We start from the raw sequence: 14,132 nt of genomic DNA on the forward strand, positions 1-14,132 counted from the left end.
TGTTCCAAATGAGGCTGTGTTTGCTTGTATATTTATTTTGTTAGCTAGTTGACTCCCACCTGAACAACCTCTGAAACTCCCCCGTCGTTCTCAGATTCCCATGTATGCCTAGCATCCCTCCAGTGCTCTTCCATCTAACTCTTCCTGTTGAGAGCTGCTGGCTGCAGGCTGCTTTGCAGCAGCCTCTGGGAAGGCTGCTTCTCTACCCACTGTACTTTCTCACAGAGCTCCCAAAGCTGCAGCCTCTCTAAACTGCCAAAGGCGACTGAATTCCTCTCCAATTTCAGGGCCACATCAGAGCCATGCTGTGTTATTTACAAGACTGATAAAATGTCCTTTGCTCAGCTCTGCCTGGGACATCGTTAACCTGGCACCAAGCTCATGACATGCTTTCTGCAGACAGCCACTTCAACTTTTCTCTTCAGCCCTGTTCTCTAGGATAGTTCAGACTGAGTCTTGGGGGGCAGGCTGTCAAAAGAACTAGATGTTATCCCTTGTCTTTGTTCCTCTCTGGACCCAAGACTCCACATATAAAACCATTCTTCTCTATCCCCATATTCCATCTGGCTCCCACAAATGGATGCTGAAGCTGGGAGGCGTAGGGATGGGTGTTGCCAACCAGACACATCCGATCTCAGCTATGTTAACATTTATTCTAGTTATTCAGTGGAAATATGGAACATGGGTTTACCAAAATGTCTGTTGGCTTCACGTCCTATTTAATGACATCTAGAATTCTCTATTTTGGGGTATCTCTCTAACATCAGTGTTTTTCTTATTTTTTTCAAGTGAAGGATCTTTGCACACTAGATTGTAAATAATGTGTTTGTGTATTTCACATTTTAACTGTTGTGCTGAAATCAGTGGAGACATACTCTGAATACTGATTTGATAGAAATGCTTCACTGATTTTCCTAGCACTGGGCCAAATTCATTAACAGCCTGGATTCATTAGGAAGGCACCATCAATTCAAGGAAAAAAAAAGGTTACATTCTTTTATTATATTTTGTAAAGGATTACACATTAATCAGAATTTAGTATGTTTGGTTTTAAGACTACTTCCATTTCATCTATGAATCTTTACAGAGAATACATTTATTAGTTTGCTTACCAAATATTTATTTGTGCTGGTCTCTATGTTGAGTTTTGTTGAGCTATGTGAATTGCAGGATAGGGTTTTAAAATCCTCATTCTTTCATAGGTTAAGTTCTTAACGTCCCCTCCTGGGGGTTCTGGCTTATGCTAAACTAGAATAATACAACTTGGTAAAAATGGGAAAAAAGACAGAAATTCTTTAGAATCAGAGCTGTGCAGTGAGATGAAGACGCTTCCTGTGGTTCTTAGAGAGAGGTAGTTTCACTTTGTCCCTTCTCTCTGCACGTAAGACCAAGCTCAGGGGATGGAGTGAAATTAGAAAAGAGGTGGATAAGTAATCATGGGAGGAAGACAGGAGGGGAGTTGGAGGCAAGTAAGAGACACTTCCTGATATTCTTCTGAGCTGAACTCAGTAGGGACTGGCTCTGACTTCAGGGAAATGTAGACATCTCATTCTCCATCTCTAGAAGCTGGGTTTATCCCTCCTCTTTCCTTAGTACAGGGCTTCCCTTGTGGCTCAGCTGGCAAAGAATCTGTCTCCTGGGTTTGATCCCTGAGTTGGGAAGATCCCCTGGAGAAGGGAAAGGCTACGCACTCCAGTATTGTGGCCTGGAGATTACTGGACCTATACAGTCCATGGGGTCGGGTTGCAAAGAGTCAGACACGACTGAGCAACTTGCACTGCGCTGCACTTCCTTAGTACAGTTTATTTTGGGGCAATGTGCCTATCAGCTGAGGCAGTGCTAAGGGGATTTTAGGGGTCTTTAGAGCCATCAACATCTCCATCAGAATCCCAAAGCCACCTAAGCAGCTGAGGTGAAAACAGTTTGCTAACCAAGCAAATGCCTCTTCCAGCCAAGTCTTCCATGTCCTCCCTGCCTCCACAGCCAGATTTCTAAACTTCTTCTTGATAGGAATTCTGGAGCCTACTGATTCTTGTTGTTCCAACATTTAATGGCATAGCTAAAGGATTCTTCTGTATGAATAAAACACAGCCCCTTCCTTTCAGGAACAAACAATTTAGATGAAAGTAATGATGTTATACCAACAGCTGAAGTAAAATCAGAGAATAACCCGTGTTAACTTCTGTTATGTCCTTCCCAGGTGGCACAGTGGTAAAGAGTCTGCCTGCCAATGCAGGAGACACAAGGGACACGGCTTTGACCTCTGGGTCAGGAAGATCCCTTGGAGAAGGAAATGGCATCCCACTCCAGTATTCTTACCTGGAAAATTCCATGGACGGAGGAGCCTGGTAGGCAGCAGTCCATGGGGTCGCAAGTGACTAAGCACAGTGCCTGTGCCTGACTTTTGTTACATGCTAGGAAGGGTGTTGAAAAAGCAGGTAGAGATTTGAAAGATTTGAGCCTGACTGATTTGAAGTATGGATCAAGGGGAAGCAAGGATGAAAGCAACTTTAAAGTTTTGTGTCAGGTTGATCTGAATGTTAGTGATGTTAACAGTGAGTTGTCTCAGGGGAAGATAAGAGGATCTCCAGTAGAGAAATGTTGAGTTGAAGGAATGAAGGGATAGATTGGAGGAGATATAGGAGGGCATCTGATGTTTGATTCTGGAGATCAAGAGTGTTCTGAACTAGAGGCATGGATTTGGTGTCACTGAATATGGTGAAACCTGAACTCTGAATAGGATAAAGTGGATGCTGTTCCTGCAGAGAAGGGGTTGACCATTAAAGCACATCTTTAGTAGCAGTTAGAGGAGGAAGAAAAGACAGAAATGAAACCCAAAAGAACAAGTAACATTTTCCCAAATGCAAATGAGAAAAGAGAAAGAACAGGGGGAAGAATCCATGGTGTGAACAGCTGAGAAGTTAAAAGGGACGAGGGCCGAGGAAGCTCCATTAGACTTGATGACAGAGAGGTTATTGGTTTGGAAGAGTGGGTGGGAAAATGGAACCAGACTGTGTTGGAATAAGGAATGATGAGTAAAGAGGAAGTAGGAGCGAGTGCCGATTTCACCACCACCACCGCCTCTGATGAGCACGTGTAGAATATTTTTTAAAAAATGAGGCAATGGTGTCTTGATTCTGTATGTGCCTTATCTGAATTGCTCTGAGATCTCAAATGTATGTATTATATCTTTAGGGGAAAGCAATCTTATATTATTTTATAACAGGAATAAAAAGGTAGTTTTGATCTCCAGTTCCTTAATCCCAAATCAGCCAACTAAATTATTCATTTTCCAGTATCATATTATAGAGAGTAGGTTTCCAAGGTCTTAACACTTATTAAGAAATAGATATTGGTATAAATGAGATTTTTTTTTCCAGCTACCTTAGATTTCTAGAAACAATTAGAAGACTAATGTAAAAGAAACTTAATTAAGAAAAAAGTCCTAAATGTTTAGCTGCTCTTCTGGGTCTTCCAGTTGAATTGCAAATATAACTTGATGAGAAGAATCTCATTTCTCATAATTAGTTGTAGGACACTTAACATAGCTTTAGGAAAAATATAAACTAATTTAAAACGTAGGAACACCTATCAGCCTCATGTATAGGGACTCTTGATTTTAGTGAACTGGTTTTGGTGCCTTTAAAATCCTCCTTGTGAGCTCTGACACTTCAGTTAGGAGCGGGTCAAGAGTCACAGGGACAAGGCTCTTTTTTTAGGTTGACATCACATGGAGTGAGGGCCTAGCTGGAGACAGTCTGAGAATTCTTTAGGAACAATTTTAAAGCAAAAATAGTATCACCCTTCAACTTTGTTGAGCATGAAGGAAAGCTATAGTACTCATCTTAATCTTTTCTTATCTGTAAGTACTAAATAGATATGAAAAGTGTCAGTCTCCGTGAATTTACAGTCTAAAATCTACAGGATTTTTGAGTATCCTGAATTCAGAAACATTTGCATTGCTCTGTCACACATGGATGACAGATACCTTAAAATATCAATCAATCACTTACTTTTACAGGGAGGCGAGGATTGGGTTTCTCCTCCAGTATACTACATGGGGGCAGGAAATTGTCAGTGACGTCACCAGGTGCCCTCTTTACTACCGTGTGACCTGGCAAGATTCTTTTTCCACCATGAGTTTCTACCTGTAAAAAAAAAAAATGAGAAAGTATGCATCTCACAGGATTGTTGTGAAGAGTAAATGAGACAACAGATGTGTGAGTCGTTACTCAAAGCACACCATTTTGGTGCTTTTCCATGCATTTATTTCCTTTTAAAGTGCATAACTGAAAACGGAAATGCTATATATAACTTCACTTAGAAGAAGCTTTAATTAAACAGTCTACTTGTTCATGGATTTCCGTTCCCCATGTGCCCCATTGCTGCAGAGTCCAAACTTTCTTTTTCACATAAAAAAAGAGACCTCCCAGCTATTAGGTTGAACAATATAAAATTGCTAATATTGAACCCTTCTGACCTGTAAAAACCCGATGGCTTCATGTGATTCAGTCTAATAATTTTACTCAACTATAAAGTCCAGCTTAGATCCCAGCATCCAGTTTGAGACTGGAGATGGAAATCATATGAAACACAGCATCTTTTCCTGCCACATTACCTGTTCCATTTATTTGGACACTTCTTGTGTACTGTTTTGTATTGTTGGCAATACTTTCATATGAATGAGTCTTGCTTTCACAGCTGTTTTGTATATTCCTTGAAGGTGTTCACTGTCTATTCTCTATTATGGGAAAATTTTTTTATGATGTTAATAATCATATTTCATAACTATTGACATGACTGCTCTGAGGATAAAAAATTTATCCTGCACTTTCTCCCAACATTTAACCTTTTCCTCAATGTGTCTCACATCCAAGAAGGAAAATTCTTTGGTTTGGAGGTGTCTTCTAGTGATAATATAGGTAATATAATGATAATGCTATCCCTGATACACAAAGATGACTCTTGCTGATCAGTACGAGTCTTAGACTGTTTTCCCACTAAAGGTCTTGGAGTCCTGTTAATCATTATGGTTTCCCCGTAGGTTCCACTTGGTTGGAGAGCTTGGAGAAGTAACATGTTAGCTAAGGTGATGAGGAGCCAAGTTAAATTAACTGGTCCGCATGGGGACTGATCCCTTGTTCTTGGTATGAGTTATGTTGTGCTTTAATCAACAACCCATTCCCGTATTCTTGCCTGTAGAATTCCATGAATAGAGGAGCTTGCTGGATTACAGTCTATTGGGGTCGCAAAGAGTCAGACACAACTGAAGCAACTGACACTTTAATCAATAAAGGTGAGTACCAAATAAAGCTTATTCTAGAAGTAAAAATGATGTATTTTTAGGGGGGATTCTAATCTCATATTTCCAGCAAGAACTTTATGGTTGTTGTATGTCCCGTAGGGCAGGAGCTGGCAGAAAGATTCTCTTGCATGTAGAGCTGGGTTTGATAAAAGTGAGGAAGAAGGCTCAAAGCAAGAGCTGAGCTTCAAAGTTAAAGAAAAAGGTCTAAGTGAGTCACCAACGTGAGGAGAAGGGCTTAAGCCAGGGCATTGTTGAAGTTTGAGGGGGTCAGTGAATCATACACCTTTCTACTCTGGGTTCAGTTTTACTAGGAAATATGATCTTGAACAGCGCCTGTGCTCAAGGTCTAAGTAGCTTCCTGCTCTTTCTTCCAATGAATCAGACTGGTTTGGCTTAGAGTGGACAGAGCAGCTGGGCACAAACCTTCTGGGCAACCCCTGCACTTCATGCCACCTGGGAACAGGCTGATTTATATGAGAGAACAAGAAGCACGGAGGAGGATCGGCCGCCTACCTTCCTAGAACACTTCCTCTCGCAACCTAAGCCACTAGTTATGTTGCTATTCTTCCTATGTGGAGAAGCTAGTGAGAGCTAGAGAGAAAGAAGTTTCTTCTTAAAATTCAGGCAATGTAATAGCTCCCAGTTTCAAGGCTGGCAAAAGTTTTCAAGTAGGAGGAGAAACTGCCTTCCCCTCCTCCTAACCCAGTAAGAATAAACTTGAAGGATTGAGGAGAGAGGTTAAATGTCAAACTGGCAAGCAGTCTGGACAAATGCCAGAGTGAGGGGCTCAGCTGAAGCCAGCACTTATGGGCCTCCTGAGGAATGAATATGGGTAGCTGGCCTCATCATAAGGGTCTGAGACAAAGCAGATGTCAGAAGTGGATTGAATTTTCACTTTGTTGTTTCAGTATCCCCTTATGGTTAATGTCTTTAGTTTTCTGCTTCTGAATGTGATTAAGTTATTGGTACAAGGATAGCCTCATGCCACACACTGTAATGAAACTGGACAAGATGTACGTGGCAATGTTTTTTAGGCTTTGGACAGCAGGTTAATGCAAGACTGTAATCTCTGAAAGAGAGGATACTCACAAGATAAGTGCCATGCTTCACCTGAATGTCAACCTGGGAAACATTTCCCAGTCACAACAGAAGATGCTAAAGAGATAAAGATTAGAGTTCAAGATAGCATAGCAGGTAGAATATTTGGGTACTGGAGAGGAAAATGAGAACCTCAGAAATATGTATGGAAGTTCCCCATACCTACCTTGGCTGAGGACTGGGCTTCATATGTCCCAGCTGAGACTACTCAAGCTTACCAGAGAGCTCAGACTTGCGCCCGTGGGAGATGAGAGTGGAACAGAGATGCTGGAGGTTGAAATGTGCTGGGGACATTGGCGTTCTAGCTCAGTTATAGGGAAAAACCTATGAATAGTTAACATCTCATGAATATTTATTATAATAAAATCCAGCTAAGACATCAGAAAGACCACAAAGAACCACATCCTATAGTAAAAACTGGAGGAGAAAAAGTTTGGAGGGTGAATTTTGCCAACTTAGAGAAGCTTGGAAAACACCTTGTGCTTTCTACCAATCCTTCCTAATGAAGCATAAACCCAGGCACACCAGGTTTTCATACAAGGTTCAAGATAATCACTAAGTAATTGAGCCACCTAAGAAAACAAGTCAACTCTTCAAGGGAAAGATAATAGAATTCAGAGTCTTCATAGTGATTTGTCCACAATATTGAGTGCAAGAAACCCTCCATTATTATAAATTAAAAAAAATACCCAGGAAAATATGGTCCATAACCAGGAAAAAAAATTAATGAAAGCCAACTCCAAGATAACTCATGTATTGAATTTAAGGGACAAAGACTTTGAATTGACTATTATGAATATATTCAAAGAAAGAAGGGGAAATATTACCTTATTAAGGGCAGAGGGAAAATCTTAGGAGAGAATTTTAAACTTTAAAGAAGAACCAAATGGATATTCTTGACCTGAAAATGAAATGTTCAGTGGAAAATTCATTGGGTGGTTTTAACAGCAGATTGGAGATGGAAGGAAAAAATTTATAGTCTTCAGAGTGAAAATTCACCCAGACCAGCCTTGGTCTAAATTTCCTCAGTGATCTCTGCTGAAAGATTTGGAATCATTTTGGAGGTAATTTACTCTTTTTTGTTTGTTGTACTTAGTCAATCTCTAGGGCCTGTTGATCTTGTCTTTAAAATACTTTTCATATAAGAAATTTTAATTCCTGTTTCTACTTCCCTAGTTCCAAGATGTTATTCTCTTGTGCCTAGAGTACTGCTGTAGCCAACATTCTGGTCTCTAATCCTTTTAGTCCAATTTTCACTCCGTCTAGTCTCACTGCTTTAAACATTTATTCATTGAACAGATGCTTATAAATCACCTAATCTGTTTCTGATATGCATCTCTATTCTGTTTTGAAATCGTTAATAGTTCCGATTTTCCTTCAGTAGGAAGCTAAATTCTTTTGTCTAAATTTTAAGTCCTCTATATTCACTTCTTCACCCTCCATTAATTATTCCAGTCATATTTCTGCTTGTCATAAACACTGTAGTAGACTTATGGCCAGCCACTAATGGAATTCCAACCACTAATGGAGCCATTTAACTATGGGAATCCCCTGCCTTATGAAGCAGAACTACACCCCTGTTATGGAAACTGAAGATACCAGATAGTCACCTTTCCTGCCTCCCTTGTGGTGTCATCATCTGTCATGGCACGTAATCTAGGTTCTCTCTTTTGGACATACTTCTAGACTCTGAATCATAAGATAGAGATACAGAGCAATGTGGCCCTCCCAGAATGCACTGTAATATGTGGTGGCAGTGGCAACACCCATCCAGCTTCCAGAGGCATCAGTGATGGTGTCTGGAGTCAACAGTGCGTCCTAAGGTGTCTGTGTCCATTGGTGTCTACATTAGAATCTTCTAGGCTGGTCTTGCATTACATTTTTGGTCGTTGATTCTGGCTGCTTAACCAGTAAACCTAGTTCTGTGTTTCTCCTGTGAGTTTTGTGATCTGTCTGAATCCTTAAATTAGGCAGAGTTGTTTTCTCATTGGATGTGGCTAAATTTTGACTGAACACATGCACACACATCCTACCCTAGACAGGTTAATCTTCTCATCCCAAGAGCATGCAGAACTCATCCTGGTCTGCGTGCTTGGCTGAGGTCATTTTAAAAACTAGGAATTCCTCCATTTTTTATGTCTGTGTTTATTTATTTATTTGCTAGTTTATTTATTTTTTAAAAATTTATTTAATTGGAGGCTAATTACTTAACAGTATTACAGTGGTTTTGCCATACATTGACATGAATCAACCAATGGGTGTACATGTGTTCCCCATTCTGAACCCCCCTCCCACCTCCCTCCCAATCCCATCCCTCAGGGTCACCCCAGTGCTCTGGCCCTGAGCACCCTGTCTCATGCATTGAACCTAGACTGGTGATCTGTTTTATAAATCCTGCATGCCTCCAAGCTCCAGTGCTTTAAAGAGATCTTTTCCCTTGACTTTTCCTAAACCTGAATAATCACTGTCTTCTCTGTCATTCACATCTTAACCCTAGGTTACATACAATTTTATGTTCTTCATGAATTTTAAATATATAATAATTTTCATTGTTTATAAAAGAGACTACAGTACATGCCCTATATGCTCATATCCCTCATCTTGCTTGGCACTCTGTTCAGAACATTATAGTCATTCACTGTGCCTTAAGAGGAGGATGAGTTTTATGAAAGATTTTGCTTTTAGTAGTATTTTGTGAGTACCAGTAATATCCAGGATAATGCTAAAACATGACAGCCTTTGTGTAGGAAGATGGCGCTGCTGACTGGTTGAAACCATCTGACATGAGTGCATTCAGCTTCTCACATTCCCATCACAATATTTCCCAAAGGCCCTGATCTTTCTTCTTCTTGCCTTAGAGGAAGAGGTGCGACTCTTTATACCTTGACCCACTTCCAACTCCTTTGAAATCTTATTCTGTTAATCTTTTCCCCATCCATATTCTTTCTTCCTTGGGACTGCTTCCCTGTACTAAAGCAACAACAAAAGGTCTCATAATCTAGTTCTCTTTTCTGTTAACCTTTCAAGTTGCTGAATCCTTTCCATCTTTTCATGACCAGATTTACTGACACAATGATCTTGCTGAATATGTCACTTTTTCCCATCCTATCACTTCTTGGCACCTCACAAAACAGATTTTTTTTTTCCTCACCACTTTGTGAAACTGCTTTCTTGAGGGTTCCCCCAAATCCTGCTCTGTCAGTCACTTAAAACCACAAAAATTAGCTTCTCAATGTGTGTTACACAGACAACCACTGCAATGTTGGGAGTGGCCTGGGGATGCTGCCCCATGGCAGCATCACTCTCAGATCCAGGCTGATGAAGTAGTCCGTATCTGGAACATTGCAGGTTGCTTTGGCAAAGGAAAAGAGAATTCCACGGGGTTTTGTACTCGCAAATTACATTTTCTCACCTGGAAATGAGATACGGTGCTTGTGCTGAAACTCATTGGCCAGAACTAGTTACATGGCCCCATCTAATTAAAGGGGTCCGTTGAGGAAGTACCAGCTCTCTGTGCTCAGAAGGAAGAAGAAAAGTGGAAATATGTTCAGTGAACTACCAGGTCTCCTCATTATCAGATAGATTTTTCTCTCTTCATTCTCCTTTATCTTCTGCGGCATTCGATATTATTGACTTTCCCCTTCTTACAACTACAGATCTTTCTTGACTTATGAAGGGATTACCTCCCGATAAGTTCCTTGTAAATTGAAATGATCTTATGTTGAAGATGCTTTTTAATACTCTTAATCTACTGGGCATTATAATGTGGCCAGCCTACCTTAAATGTGCTCAGCACTTAACATTAGCCTACGGTTGGGCAGAATCATCTAACACAAAGCCCATTTGATAATCAAGTGTTGGATATTTCATGTAATTTATTGAATACTGTACTAGAAGTGAAAAGCAGATTGAGTGGGTACAGAAGGGTTATAAGTGTATTGAGTGTTTACCCTTGTAGTCATGTGACTAACCGGGAGCTGTGGATTGCTGCCACTGGCCAACAACAGGAGGGGTATCACTGCCTGTCGCTAGCCTGGGTAAAGATCAATATTGAAAATTCAAATACTGTCTTTACTGATACAAACTGCTTCTGCACCATCATAAAGTAGAAAACAAATCGTAAGTTGGGAGCATCTTTAAAGCCTATTTATGAATCCGGTTGAGTATTTAGCCAGTACTTCAAACTCACTGTATATAAACACAAATTCATCATCATTATTTACCTTTCTGATTCCTCCTGGCTCATTTTATCCCGTTTATTTCTAGTCTTTATTTCTGCTTATGGTACTACCATTACCCCATCATTGGATTTTGAATCCTCATACATTTTTAATTTCCCTTCCTTCAATAATTTCTTCCATCTGATCCACTGCCAAATCCTGGCAATTTCCATTTTCCCAGTATTTTCTGAATCTGTTTCTGTTTGCACTGAGTCTTGGATGTAGCTACTGGGAAAGCCTTATTTTCTCTGCTTTTGTCCCGAGTCCCTGTCTCCATGGTTTGCCAAGCCACAATCGGTGTAGTCACTGAACTCTATTCAGGTTATTGCTGTATTAAAATTTTCTACTAATTCTCTGTTTCCTTTTTTTTTTTTTAAGGATTTTTTTTTGATGTGGACCATTTAAAAAAATCTGTATTGTATTTGTTACATTATTGCTTCTGTTTTATGTTTTCGGTATTCTGGCCGTAAGGCGTGTGGGATCTTAGCTCTCTGATGAGGAATCGAAGCTGCACCTCCTGCATTGGAAGGTGAAGTTTTAACTCTAGGTGCCAGGGAAGTTCTTACAAATTCTCTGTTTCTTAAAAGATAAAGTTTATTTATTTAGTATTCAAGGCCTTCTGTTATTTAGTTTTTACCTATTTTCTAGACTTCCCTCTCAATTTTTCCCATAAGCCCCAGACCAAAATTCCTTTTTTTCCACTAAGTCACTTTTGATCACACTAGCTGAATATGAACTCTCTGTTGTTTGTAAGACTATGGAGCTTTTAAAATTTCATGCTGTATTATAATGTAAGAATTAAAGATTTTAAAGTAAAAAAATGAAAAAAATAAAAAAAAAGATAAAAAATAAAAAAATAAAAATTAATATAAAAAGTAGAAAAAAAAAAGAAGTAATTAATAACTCCCCCCCACCTCTGCTGCCAAAAAACGCATAGTCAACCACATTGCTTTTGCTCCAGGGAAGTCCCTGGGAGGGAAGGAAAAAAATTCCTACTTGACAAGAGGTGCTTCCTGGGAAATTCATATATGTAACTAGAAACACACTGACGTTCTGGTCATCACAGAACTCTCAGGGCAAGGCAGCTAAGCTTGAACTTGGATGGGCTCTGTGTCTTTACACAGGTTACCTAAATAGCTGTGTGCTGGCTTTTCTTCCACAACTTTGATTCTTCTTGCTCCAGCAGGTATCACCAGCACTTCTACATAACCTGTAAAAGTCAATAAAACATGAAATACAAAAAAAAAAAAAACAAAACAAAAAAACAAACCTATTTTAGGGCTTCCCTGGTGGTTCAGATGGTAAAGAATCCACCTGCAATGCAGGAAACTTGGTTTGATTCCTGGGTTGGGAAGACACCCTGGAGAAGTGAATGGCTACTCACTCTTAAGAGTCTTCTTGCCTAGAGAATTCCATGGACAGAGGAGCCTGGTGGGCTGCAGTCCATGGGATTCAAGAGTTGGACACAACTAAGAAATTTAACACTTTCACTTTCGCTTTTCATTTATGCCTATTAATTACTCCTTGCTTGTATTGTAGTTTCTTTTTTATATATCTCAGCCTTAATATTTAATTCTTTGTTGGACAGGACTGCTCCTGAAGTCAAATGGCAGATTGAAACTGCTCTGCTCACCTTAGTTTTCTTCCTATCTACCACTGACCTGACATATTACATTGCACGGAGCAGATGTGGGATATTAATTGCTGAGTGAATGACCCACTAATTTCCCTCCATTCTCTAAACAATGATGGTGACCTTCCTTGAGCTACCCACACTCTTTCTCTAAATATTCTTTTGAGCTCACTGGCATGTTTTCTTACATGGCTGACTGGGTTTAGAATTTTAATCTGCATCTGTGGAATGGTGGTTTTGTGTAAGTGAAGTTAATTGGCTCATGTGGAGATGAATCCACAGCCTTGGCCTCATTAGCACCTTGTTCTAATCAGTTGAGCTTTCTGGCCCAGTGCTATAAACTATCCACAAAAGACATAAATATAGGTAAGTTTTAACCGGGCTCATGCTTTTCCCTGTGTACTGTGGCAGGGGTGAAAATTAGTTGCCTGTGAAGCTTTGACAATTGGTTTAAATTGAATCGTGGAATTCAATTTTGAATGAATGAATGAATGAATTTAATTGAGTCAGAATAGGCTAATTAAAAGCGATGGAGCAGACTGAGCCTTTGAAATACATAAGAAAGACATTTTTGTGTGATGTTTTGCACTTTGCACACTTCAAAAATGCTAGACAACTACTCAGTGGGACTTGAAAATTTTTGAAGAAACTGCCTAAATGCCCCAAAGTGGTCTGGCACCACAAGAAACTTCTCTAAAGCCCAAACTTGCGAGCTTTTTTTGGAGCAAAACTTGAAAGCAGCTGCAGGTTGGTCATGTTGACTTGGGCGGGGTGGGGGGTGGGGGCACAGTCTTGAGCCACAGCTGTGAAGAGCGGCTTTGATGAGGGGCTTTGGAACAGTGTTAACATGGCATCGCTTTAAAGTTAACAGGCTCATGCTCTGGGCTAGGAAGGTACCTGATGGGGAGGGAGAACCGTGGCTGACTTGTCTATAATCTATTGCTTTGTCTAGTCATGGCAGACAGTCTAGGGCAGTCAAAGGGCCAGATCATAACTTACCTCCAAAAATCAGAGGATAGAAACTGACATGAGGGACCTGGCACCTGGTCTGAGTTAAAGGGATTTTAAAAAAGCCTACAGTTATTTATTTGCCTGCTGTGTATATTTCAAACTATTTCATTGTCTTGAAAGAGCTCATTAACTTACATCCTAAGTTGAAAGTTTAAATATTTATCATGGATACATTAGTTGGTTTGTTTATATGCCACCTCGTTACTGATTTAATATGGAGCTGGAAATACATGTCTAAATTTGACATAGTTGTAATTTTGCTCCAGGATAATAATTGCCAATTTTTTCCCCCGCACATACTTGAAATATTGAGAATTGATGTATTTGAAGTAATTGTGTTCTGAATGTGGTGCTCTGAGGGCATCATCACTGTCTCTGAAAGGTGAACTTGTATATATGAGGGCCCTCTGAACAGGTCTGAGAAGTTTGTGATATGAAAATATTCATTACTCTCAGGCCTTGGGGAAAAAGGTCAGTCTAGGCCTTTGAGAGAAAACATCTGAAAGGGTTGGGGGTTGGGTAATCTCCATGAAATAAAAATAATTGGCAGAAAGTATTCTTGAAAAGAAGTTTTGGTGAATATTTTGAGACACAGCGAGGAAGATGAATGTCTGTCTTTGTTTCCTATGAGGAAGAGTTTAACTGAGAAGAGTTTGATAACCACACTGCCTCAAATATAATTTCCTTGTTCTTAGTTTATTTTTCCTGGTTATAAAAGTAATCAATGTTCATTGTAGAAAAATGAGAAGTTGCTAATCTAATTTCAAACAAAAGGCTGAAATAAGCTTAAGAGGAAAATGAAATCAGACAAAACTTAATAGCTTTTAATACTGTATCCTCTATATGAAGTGCATCAGAAGAATAT

The 14,132-nt window shown here is 39.7% G+C and overlaps 1 long non-coding RNA gene across 1 annotated transcript in view; it reads left to right on the plus strand.

Moving 5' to 3' along the window:
- Positions 1-5,194: 5,194 nt before the first annotated feature.
- LOC132659478 (uncharacterized) overlaps positions 5,195-14,132 on the plus strand; it is a 33,678-nt gene continuing 24,740 nt past the window's right edge. The window contains exon 1 of the long non-coding RNA XR_009599990.1: positions 5,195-5,296. This is a non-coding gene — a long non-coding RNA (uncharacterized LOC132659478). The remainder of the gene's footprint in view (positions 5,297-14,132) is intronic.

The sequence above is a fragment of the Ovis aries genome, chromosome 3 (assembly GCF_016772045.2).
Source record: "Ovis aries strain OAR_USU_Benz2616 breed Rambouillet chromosome 3, ARS-UI_Ramb_v3.0, whole genome shotgun sequence".
Taxonomy (NCBI): Eukaryota; Metazoa; Chordata; class Mammalia; order Artiodactyla; family Bovidae; genus Ovis; species Ovis aries.